A 9,388-nucleotide genomic window follows, 5' to 3' on the forward strand; every position below is an offset into this window, starting at 1 on the left:
ATCATCGGGCAAGTCAATCAAAGTCCATACTTTGTTCCCATACATGGATCCCATCTCGGATTTCATGGCCTCAAGCCATTTTGTGGAATCTGGGCTCATCATCGTCCTCATAGTTCGTAGGTTTGTCATGGTCAAGTAACATGACCTCCAGAACAGGATTACCGTACCACTCTGGTGCGGAACATACTCTGGTTGACCTACGAGGTTCGGTAGTAACTTGATCCGAAGTTTCATGATCATCATCATTAACTTCCTCACTAATTGGTGTAGGCATCACTTGAACTGATTTCCGTGATGAACTACTTTCCAATTCGGGAGAAGGAAAAATTACCTCATCAAGTTCTACTTTCCTCCCACTCACTTCTTTCGAGAGAAACTCCTTCTCTAGAAAGGATCCATTTTAAGCAACAAAGATCTTGCCATCAGATCTGTGATAGAAGTTGTACCCAATAGTTACCTTTTGGGTATCCTATGAAGATGCACTTCTCTGATTCGGGTTTGAGCTTATCAGAATGAAACTTTTTCACATAAGCATCGCAACCCCAAACTTTAAGAAATGACAGCTTAGGTTTCTTGCCAAACCACAGTTCATACGGTGTCATCTCAACGGATTTAGATGGTGCCCTATTTAACGTGAATGCAGCTATCTCTAATGCATAACCCCAAAACGATAGTGGTAAATCGGTAAGAGACATCATATATCACACCATATCCAATAAAGTACGATTACAACGTTCGGACACACCATTATGCTGTGGTGTTCCAGGTGGCGTGAGTTGTGAAACTATTCCACATTGTTTCAAATGAAGACCAAACTCGTAACTCAAATATTAGCCTCTGTGATCAGATGGTAGAAACTTTATTTTCTTGTTACTATGATTTTCCACTTCACTCTAAAATTCTTTGAACTTTTCAAGTATTTCAGACTTATGTTTCATTAAGTAGATATGCCCATATCTTCTCAAATCATTTGTGAAGGTCAGAAAATAACGATCCCCGCTGCGAGCCTCAACACTTATCGGATTGCATACATCAGTATATATTATTTCCAATAAGTCAGTTGCTCGCTCCATTGTTCCGGAGAACGGAGTCTTAGTAATCTTGCCCATGAGGCATGGTTCGCAAGCATCAAGTGATTCATAATCAAGTGATTCCAAAAGTCCATCAGCATGGAGTTTCTTCATGCGCTTTACACCAATATGACCTAAATGGCAGTGCCACACATAAGTTGCACTATCATTATTTACTTTGCATTTTTTGGCTTCAATATTGTGAATATGTGTATTACTACGATCAAGATTCAATAAACAATTTATCTTAAGTGTATGACCATAGAAGGTTTTATTCATGTAAATAGAACAACAATTATTCTTTGATTTAAATGAATAACCGTATTGCAATAAACATGATCCAATCATATTCATGCTCAACGCAAACACCAAATAACATTTATTTTAGGTTCAACATTAACCCCGAAGGTAAAGGGAGTGTGCGATGGTGATCTTATCAACCTTGGAATCACTTTCAACACACATCATCACATCACCCTTAACTAGTCTCTGTTTATTATGCAACTCCCATTTCGAGTTACTACTCTTAGCAACTGAACCAGTATCAAATACTGAGGGATTGCTACAAACACTAGTAAAGTACATATCAATAACATGTATATCAAGTATACTTTTGTTCACTTTGCCATCCTTCTTATCCGCCAAGTATCTAGGGCAGTTCCACTTCTAGAGACCATTTCCTTTGCAGTAGAAGCACTTTGTTCCAGGCTTGGGTCTAGCTTTGGGCTTCTTCACAGGAGTGACAACTTGCTTGTTATTCTTATTGAAGTTCCCTTTCTATCCCTTTGCCCTTTTTTGAAACTAGTGGTCTTGTCAACCATCAACACTTGATACTCTTTCTTGATTTCTACCTTCGACGATTTCAGCATTGCGAAGAGCTCGGGAATTACTTTCGTCATCCCTTATATATTATAGTTCATCACGAAGTTCTAGTAACTTGCTGGTAGTGACTAGAGAACTTTGTCAATTACTATCTTATCTGGAAGATTAACTCCCACTTGATTCAAGCAATTGTAGTACCCAGACAATCTGAGCACATGCTCATTGGTTGAGCTATTCTCCTCCATCTTGTAGGCAAAGTACTATCAGAGGTCTCATACCTCTTGACACGGGCATGAGTATGAGATACCAATTTCAACTCTTGGAACATCTTATATGCTCCGTGGCGTTCAAAACATTTTTGAAGTCCCGGTTCTAAGCCGTAAAGCATGGTGCACTAAACTATCAAGTAGTCATTATACCGAGCTTGTCAAACGTTCATAACGTCTGCATCTGCTCCCGCAATAGGTCTGTCACATAGCGGTGCATCAAGGACATAATTCTTTTGTGCATCAATGAGGATAATCCTCAGATCACGGACCTAGTCCGCATTATTGCTACTATCATCTTTCAACATAGTTTTTCTCTAGGAACATATCAAAAATAAAACAGGGAAGCTATACGCGAGCAATTGATCTACAACATAGATATGCAAATACAATCAAGACTAAGTTCATGATAAATTTAAGTTCAATTAATCATATTACTTAAGAACTCTCACTTAGATAGACATCCCTCTAGTCATATAAATAATCACGTGATCCAGATCAACTAAACCATGTCCGATCATCACGTGAGATGTAGTAGTTTTCAATGGTGAACGTCACTATGTTGATCATATCTACTATATGATTCACGCTCGACCTTTCGGTCTCCAGTGTTACGAGGCCATATCTGCATATGCTAGTCTCGTCAAGTTTAACCTGAGTATTCCGCGTGTGCAAAATTGGCTTTCACCCGTTGTATGTGAACGTAGAGCTTATCACACCCGATCATCACGTGGTGTCTCGGCATGACGAACTGTCGCAACGGTGCATACTCAGGGAGAACACTTATACCTTGAATTTAGTGAGAGATCATCTTATAATGCTACCGCCGAACTAAGAAAAATAAGATGCATAAAGAATAAACATCACATGCACTACTAGGAAAAGGCTAATTAGTGGTGCACCTATTTTTGCCATTAATGATGCACTATAGGTGCGCCACTAGTAACAAATAGTAATGGCGCGCTATAGGTGTGCGTTCAAATTTTTTTTCGTTTTTTTCTTAATCTCGGGTCACTATGGCTTAATCTCAGGTTAATATACTTAATCTCAAGTCAAATCGCACTCTGTGGTCAAACTTCCCAAAAGGTCACCCATCCTCACACTACTCCAGCCCAAGCACGCTTAACTTCCAATTCTATCCAACCCCAGCATCAACTCAGTTAACAGGCACTTGTTGATATATATATCATATCAATCCTATTAAACCTTGTTGATGTCTAGGACTTTGTTCATGTTCATGAGTGTTATGAAATTTTGAAAAAATATTTCAAACTTCGCGGTCATATTACATATCATATTTTGAAAAAAAATCCAAAAAAATTTTGAAACCAAATTTTTTTCTGTTACTAGTGGCGCACCTAGCAAATGATGCGCCACTACTAAGTTTGAATTTTTTTTTCATTTTCCCCCTCTAGATCTTAAAAGGCCCGTATCTTTCGTTCTGTTAGGTTTTTGAATTTTTTTTTCAATTCGGATGTAACTTTTCGAGTAGATGATTTTTCATATAAAAAAACTTTTTAATCCGAGTTCGTATGCAAAAGTTATGCCCATTTTACTAAATTCCAGAGAGATTGTGCAAATAAAGTCAAAATTCATATTTGTAAATTTTCCAAACAACTAGACCACATATCACATGGGAAACTTATTTTCTTTTATTTTTTTGACATTTCCATCATTTTCTTTTTTTTCTAAACTCACGATCCAGTTGAGCTTCGAGGGAGAGTTCCGTCAGCACGACGGCGTGATGACGGTGATGATGATGCTACCGTCGCAGGGCTTCGCCTAAGCACTATGATGATATGACCGAGGTGGATTATGGTGGAGGGGGGCACCACACACGGCTAAGGGATCAATGATCAACTTGTGTGTCTATGGGGTGCCCCTGGCCACGTATATAAAGGATGGAGGGAGGACGAGGTCGGCCCTCATAGGGCGCGCCCAAAGTGTGGAGTCCTACTAGGACTCCCTAGTCCTAGTAGGATTCCACCTCCCAAATGGAATATGAAAAAAGGGAAGGGAGAAGGAGAAGGAAGGAAGGGGGCGCCCCCTTTCCCTAGTACAATTCAGACCAGTCCATGGGGAAGGGGCGCAGCCACCTTTGAGGCCTTTCTCTCCTCTCCCGTATGGCCCATTAAGGCCCAATACGAATTCCCGTAACTCTCCGGTACTCCGAAAATACCCGAATCATTCGGAAACTTTCCGATGTCCGAATATAGCCTTCCAATATATCCATCTTTACGTCTCAACCATTTCGAGACTCCTCATCATGTCCCTGATCTCATTCGGGACTACGAACAAACTTCGGTCATCAAATCACATAACTCATAATACAAATCGTCACAGAACGTTAAGTGTGCGAACCCTACGGGTTCGAGAACTATGTAGACATGACCGAGACACATGACCGAGACTCATCTCCGGTCAATAACCAATAGCGGAACCTGGATGCTCATATTGGCTCCTACATATTCTACGAAGACCTTTATCGGTCAAACCGCATAACAACGTACGTTGTTCCCTTTGTCATCGGTATGTTACTTTCCCGAGATTCGATCGTCGGTATCAACATACCTAGTTCAATCTCGTTACCGGCAAGTCTCTTTACTCGTTCCGTAATGCATCATGCCGCAACTAACTCATTAGTCACAATGCTTGCAAGGCTTATTGTGATGTGCATTACCGAGAGGGCCCAGAGATACCTCTCCGATACACGGAGTGACAAATCCTAATATTGATCTATGCCAACTCAACAAATACCATCGGAGACACCTGTAGAGCATCTTTATAATCACCCAGTTACGTTGTGGCGATAACACACAAGGTGTTCCTCCAGTATTCGGGAGTTGTATAATCTCATAGTTTGAGGAACATGTATAAGTCATGAAGAAAGCAGTAGCAATGAAACTGTAGCGATCATAATGCTAAGCTAACGAATGGGTCTTGTCCATCACATCATTCTCCTAATGATGTGATCCCGTTTGTCAAATGACAACACATGTCTATGGTTAGGAAACATAACCATCTTTGATAAACAAACTAGTCAAGTAGAGGCATACTAGGGACACTTGTTTTTGTCTATGTATTCACACATGTACTAAGTTTCCGGTTAATACAATTCTAGCATGAATAATAAACATTTATCATGAAATAAGGAAATAAATAATAACTTTATTTATTGCCTCTAGGGCATATTTCCTTCAGTTTTGGGGTTATGCATTAGAGACAGCTGTACTCACGTTAAATAGGGCACCATCTAAATCCGTTGAGACGACACCATATGAACTATGGTTTAGCAAGAAACCTAAGCTGTCACTTCTTAAAGTTTGGGGACATGATGCTTATGTAATGTTCAAGAAATCATTAACTGGTAGTTGCTCGGCCAGTTTAGGAGTAACTATTAATCGGTGAGTCGGCCTATTAACTGTATTAATTGGTAGATTGAATAGGAACTTGCCAACATATGTCTAGACTTTTTTTATGTATTATACCATAATCTCATGCTCCCAACTATATAGTATACTAAAACATGATGTCGTACACATATGAAAAGCTAGCATACAGAGGAGGTAAATTTATTAATCCTAGTTATTAAGGAGAGGGATGAGGCTGGAAAGGGTTATGGGACAAAAATGTGTGCTTTGTTTGCCCACCTGTTATTGGGCCAGTAGGGATTAATCGCTCTAACAACTGATTAATCGGTCTAACTAGCCAATTAATCAGCCTGACAAGTTAACATGATGAATAGGTGATATTCGATTCGGCCACATGATGAGTAGTGATTAACTGGCCCGTTAACTGATTAATCGGGTGAATTCTTGAATAGTGTGCTTATGTGAAAAAGTTTCAACCTGATAAGCTCGGACCCAAATCGGAGAAATGCGTCTTCATAGGATACCAAAGGAAACTATTGGGTACACCTTCTATCACAGATCCGAAGGCAAGATATTCGTTGCTAAGAATGGATCCTTTCTAGAGAAGAAGTTTCTCTCGAAAGAAGTGAGTGGGAAGAATGTAGAACTTGATGAGGTAATTGTACCTTCTCCCGAATTGGAAAGTAGTTCATCACAGAAATTAGTTCTAGTGATTCCTACACCAATTAGTGAGAAAGTTAATGATGATGATCATGAAACTTCAGATCAAGTTACTACCGAACCTCGTAGGTCAACTAGAATACATTCCGCACAAGAGTGGTATGGTAATCCTGTTTTGGAGGTCATGTTACTTGACCATGACGAACCTACGAACTATGAGGAAGCGATGATGAGCCCGGATTCCGCGAAATGGCTTGAAGCCATGAAATCTGAGATAGGATCCATGTATTAGAACAAAGTATGGACTTTGATTGACTTGCCCGATGATCGGTGAGACATTAAGAATAAATGGATTTTCAAGAGGAAGACGGACCCCGATAGTAGTGTTACTATCTTCAAAGCTCGAATTGTCGCAAAAGATTTTAGACAAGTTCAAGATGTTACTACGATGAGATTTTCTCACTCATAGCGATGATTAAGTCTGTCTGAATCATGTTAGCAATTACCACATTTTATGAAATCTGGCAAATGTATGTCAAAACTGCATTCCTTAATGGATTTCTTAAAGAAGAGTTGTATATGATGCAACAAGAAGGTTTTGTCAATCCTAAAGATGCTAACAAAGTGTGCAAGCTCCAACGATCCATCTATGAACTGGTGCAAGCATCTCAGAATTGGAATATATGCTTTGATAAAGTGATCAAAGCATATGGTTTTATACAGACTTGCGGTAAAGCCTGTATTTACAAGAAAGTGAGTGGGAGCACTACATCCTTTCTGATAAGTATATGTGAGTGACATATTGTTGATCAGAAATGATGTAGAATTTTCTGGGAAGCATAAAGGAGTGTTTGAAGGAGTTTTTTCAAAGAAAGACCTCGGTGAAGCTGCTTACACATTGAGCATCAAGATCTATAGAGATAGATCAAGATGCTTAATAAGATTTTTCAATGAGTACATACCTTGACAAAATTTTGAAGTAGTTCAAAATGGAACAGTCAAAGAAGGAGTTCTTGCCTGTGTTGCAAGGTGTGAAGTTGAGTAAAGACTCAAAACCGGACCACAACAGAAAATAGAAAGAGAATGAAAAGTCACTCCCTATGCCTCAGTCATAGGTTCTATAAAGTATGACATGCTGCGTACCAGTCCTATTGTATACCTTAACATGATTTTGGCAAGGGTGTACAATAGTGATCTAGCAGTAGATCATTGGACAGCGGTCAACATTATCCTTAGAGGACTAAGGAAATATTTCTCGGTTATGGAGGTGATAAAAGAGTTCATCGTAAAGAGTTACGTCGATGCAAGCTTTTGACACCGATCTAGATACATATTGAAAGTGGGAGCAATTAGCTAGAGAAGCTCCGTGCAGAGTATTGTATAAATAGAAATTAGCTAAATACATACGGATCTGAATGTTGCAGACCCATAGACTAAACTTCTCTCACAAGCAAAACATGATCACTCTTTGGGTGTAAATCACATAGCGATGTGAACTAGATTATTGACTCTAGTAAACCCTTCGGGTATTAGTCACATGAAGATGTGAACTAATCACATGACAATGTGAACTAGATTATTGACTCTAGTGCAAGTGGGAGACTAAAAGAAATATGCCCTAGAGGCAATAATAAAGTTGTTATTTACATTTCCTTATATCATGATAAATGTTTATTATTCATGCTAGAATTGTATTAACTGGAAACTTAGTACATGTGTGAATACATAGACAAACAGAGTGTCCCTAGTATGCCTCTACTTGACTAGCTCGTTAATCAAAGATGGTTAAGTTTACGGGCCATAGACATGTGTTGTCATTTGATGAACGGGATCACATCATTAGAGAATGATGTGATGGACTAGACCCATCTGTTAGCTTAGCACTATGATCGTTTAGTTTATTGCTATTGATTTCTTCATGACTTATACATGTTCCTATGACTATGAGATTATGCAACTCCCAAATACCTGAGGAACACTTAGTGTGCTATCAAACGTCACAACGTAACTGGGTGATTATAAAGATGCTCTACAGGTGTCTCTGATGGTGTTTGTTGAGTTGACATAGATCGAGATTAGGATTTGTCACTCCGATTGCCGGAGAGATATCTCTGGGTCCTCTCGGTAATGCACATCATTATAAGCCTTGCAAGCAATGTGACTAATGAGTTGGTTGCGGGATGATGCATTACGGAACGAGTAAAGAGACTTGTCGGTAACGAGATTGAACTAGGTATGAGGATACCGACGATCGAATCTCGGGCAAGTAACTTACCGATGACAAAGGGAACAACGTATGTTGTTATGCGGTTTGACCGAACGATCTTCGTAGAATATGTAGGAGCCAATATGAGCATCCAGGTTCCACTATTGGTTATTGACAGGAGATGTATCTCGGTCATGTCTACATAGTTCCCGAACCCGTAGGGTCCGCACGCTTAACGTTCGATGACGATTGGTATTATGAGTTATGTGATTTGATGTACCGAAGGTTGTTTGGAGTCCCGGATGAGATCACGAACATGACGAGGAGTCTCAAAATGGTCGATACATAAAGATCGATATATTGGAAGGCTATATTCGGACATCGGAAAGGTTCCGAGTGATTCGGGTATTTTTTCGGAGTACCGGGGAGTTATGGGAATTCACCAGGAGAAGTAATGGGCCTTATTGGGCTTTAGTTAAGAGAGGGCAGAAGGGCCAAGAGGTGGCGCGCGCCTCCCCCTGCCCAAACCGAATTGGACAAGGGGTGGGGGTGCGGCCCCCCTTTCCTTCTCCCTTTCCCTCTCTTTCCTTCTCTCCTACTCCGAATAGGAAAGAGGAGGGGAATCCTACTTGGACTAGGTCCTAGTAGGATTCCCCATACCGGGTGCACCTCCTTAGGGCCGGCCACCTCTTCCCTCCCCTCCTTTATATACGTGGCTAGGGGGCACCCCATAGACACACAAGTTGATCATTATCTTAGCCGTGTGCGGTGCCCCCCTCCACCATAATCCACCTCATTCATATCGTCGTAGTGCTTAGGTGAATCCCTACGTCGGTAGCTTAATTACCACCATCATCACGCTGTCGTGCTGATGAAACTCTCCCTCGACACTTAGCTAGATCAAGATTTCATGGGACGTCACCGAGGTGAACGTGTGCAGATCGTGGAGGTGCCATACTTTCGGTACTAGGATCGGTCGGATCATGAAGACGT

This window comes from Triticum dicoccoides, chromosome 3A (genome assembly GCF_002162155.2).
Source record: "Triticum dicoccoides isolate Atlit2015 ecotype Zavitan chromosome 3A, WEW_v2.0, whole genome shotgun sequence".
In the NCBI taxonomy this organism is placed as follows: Eukaryota; Viridiplantae; Streptophyta; class Magnoliopsida; order Poales; family Poaceae; genus Triticum; species Triticum dicoccoides.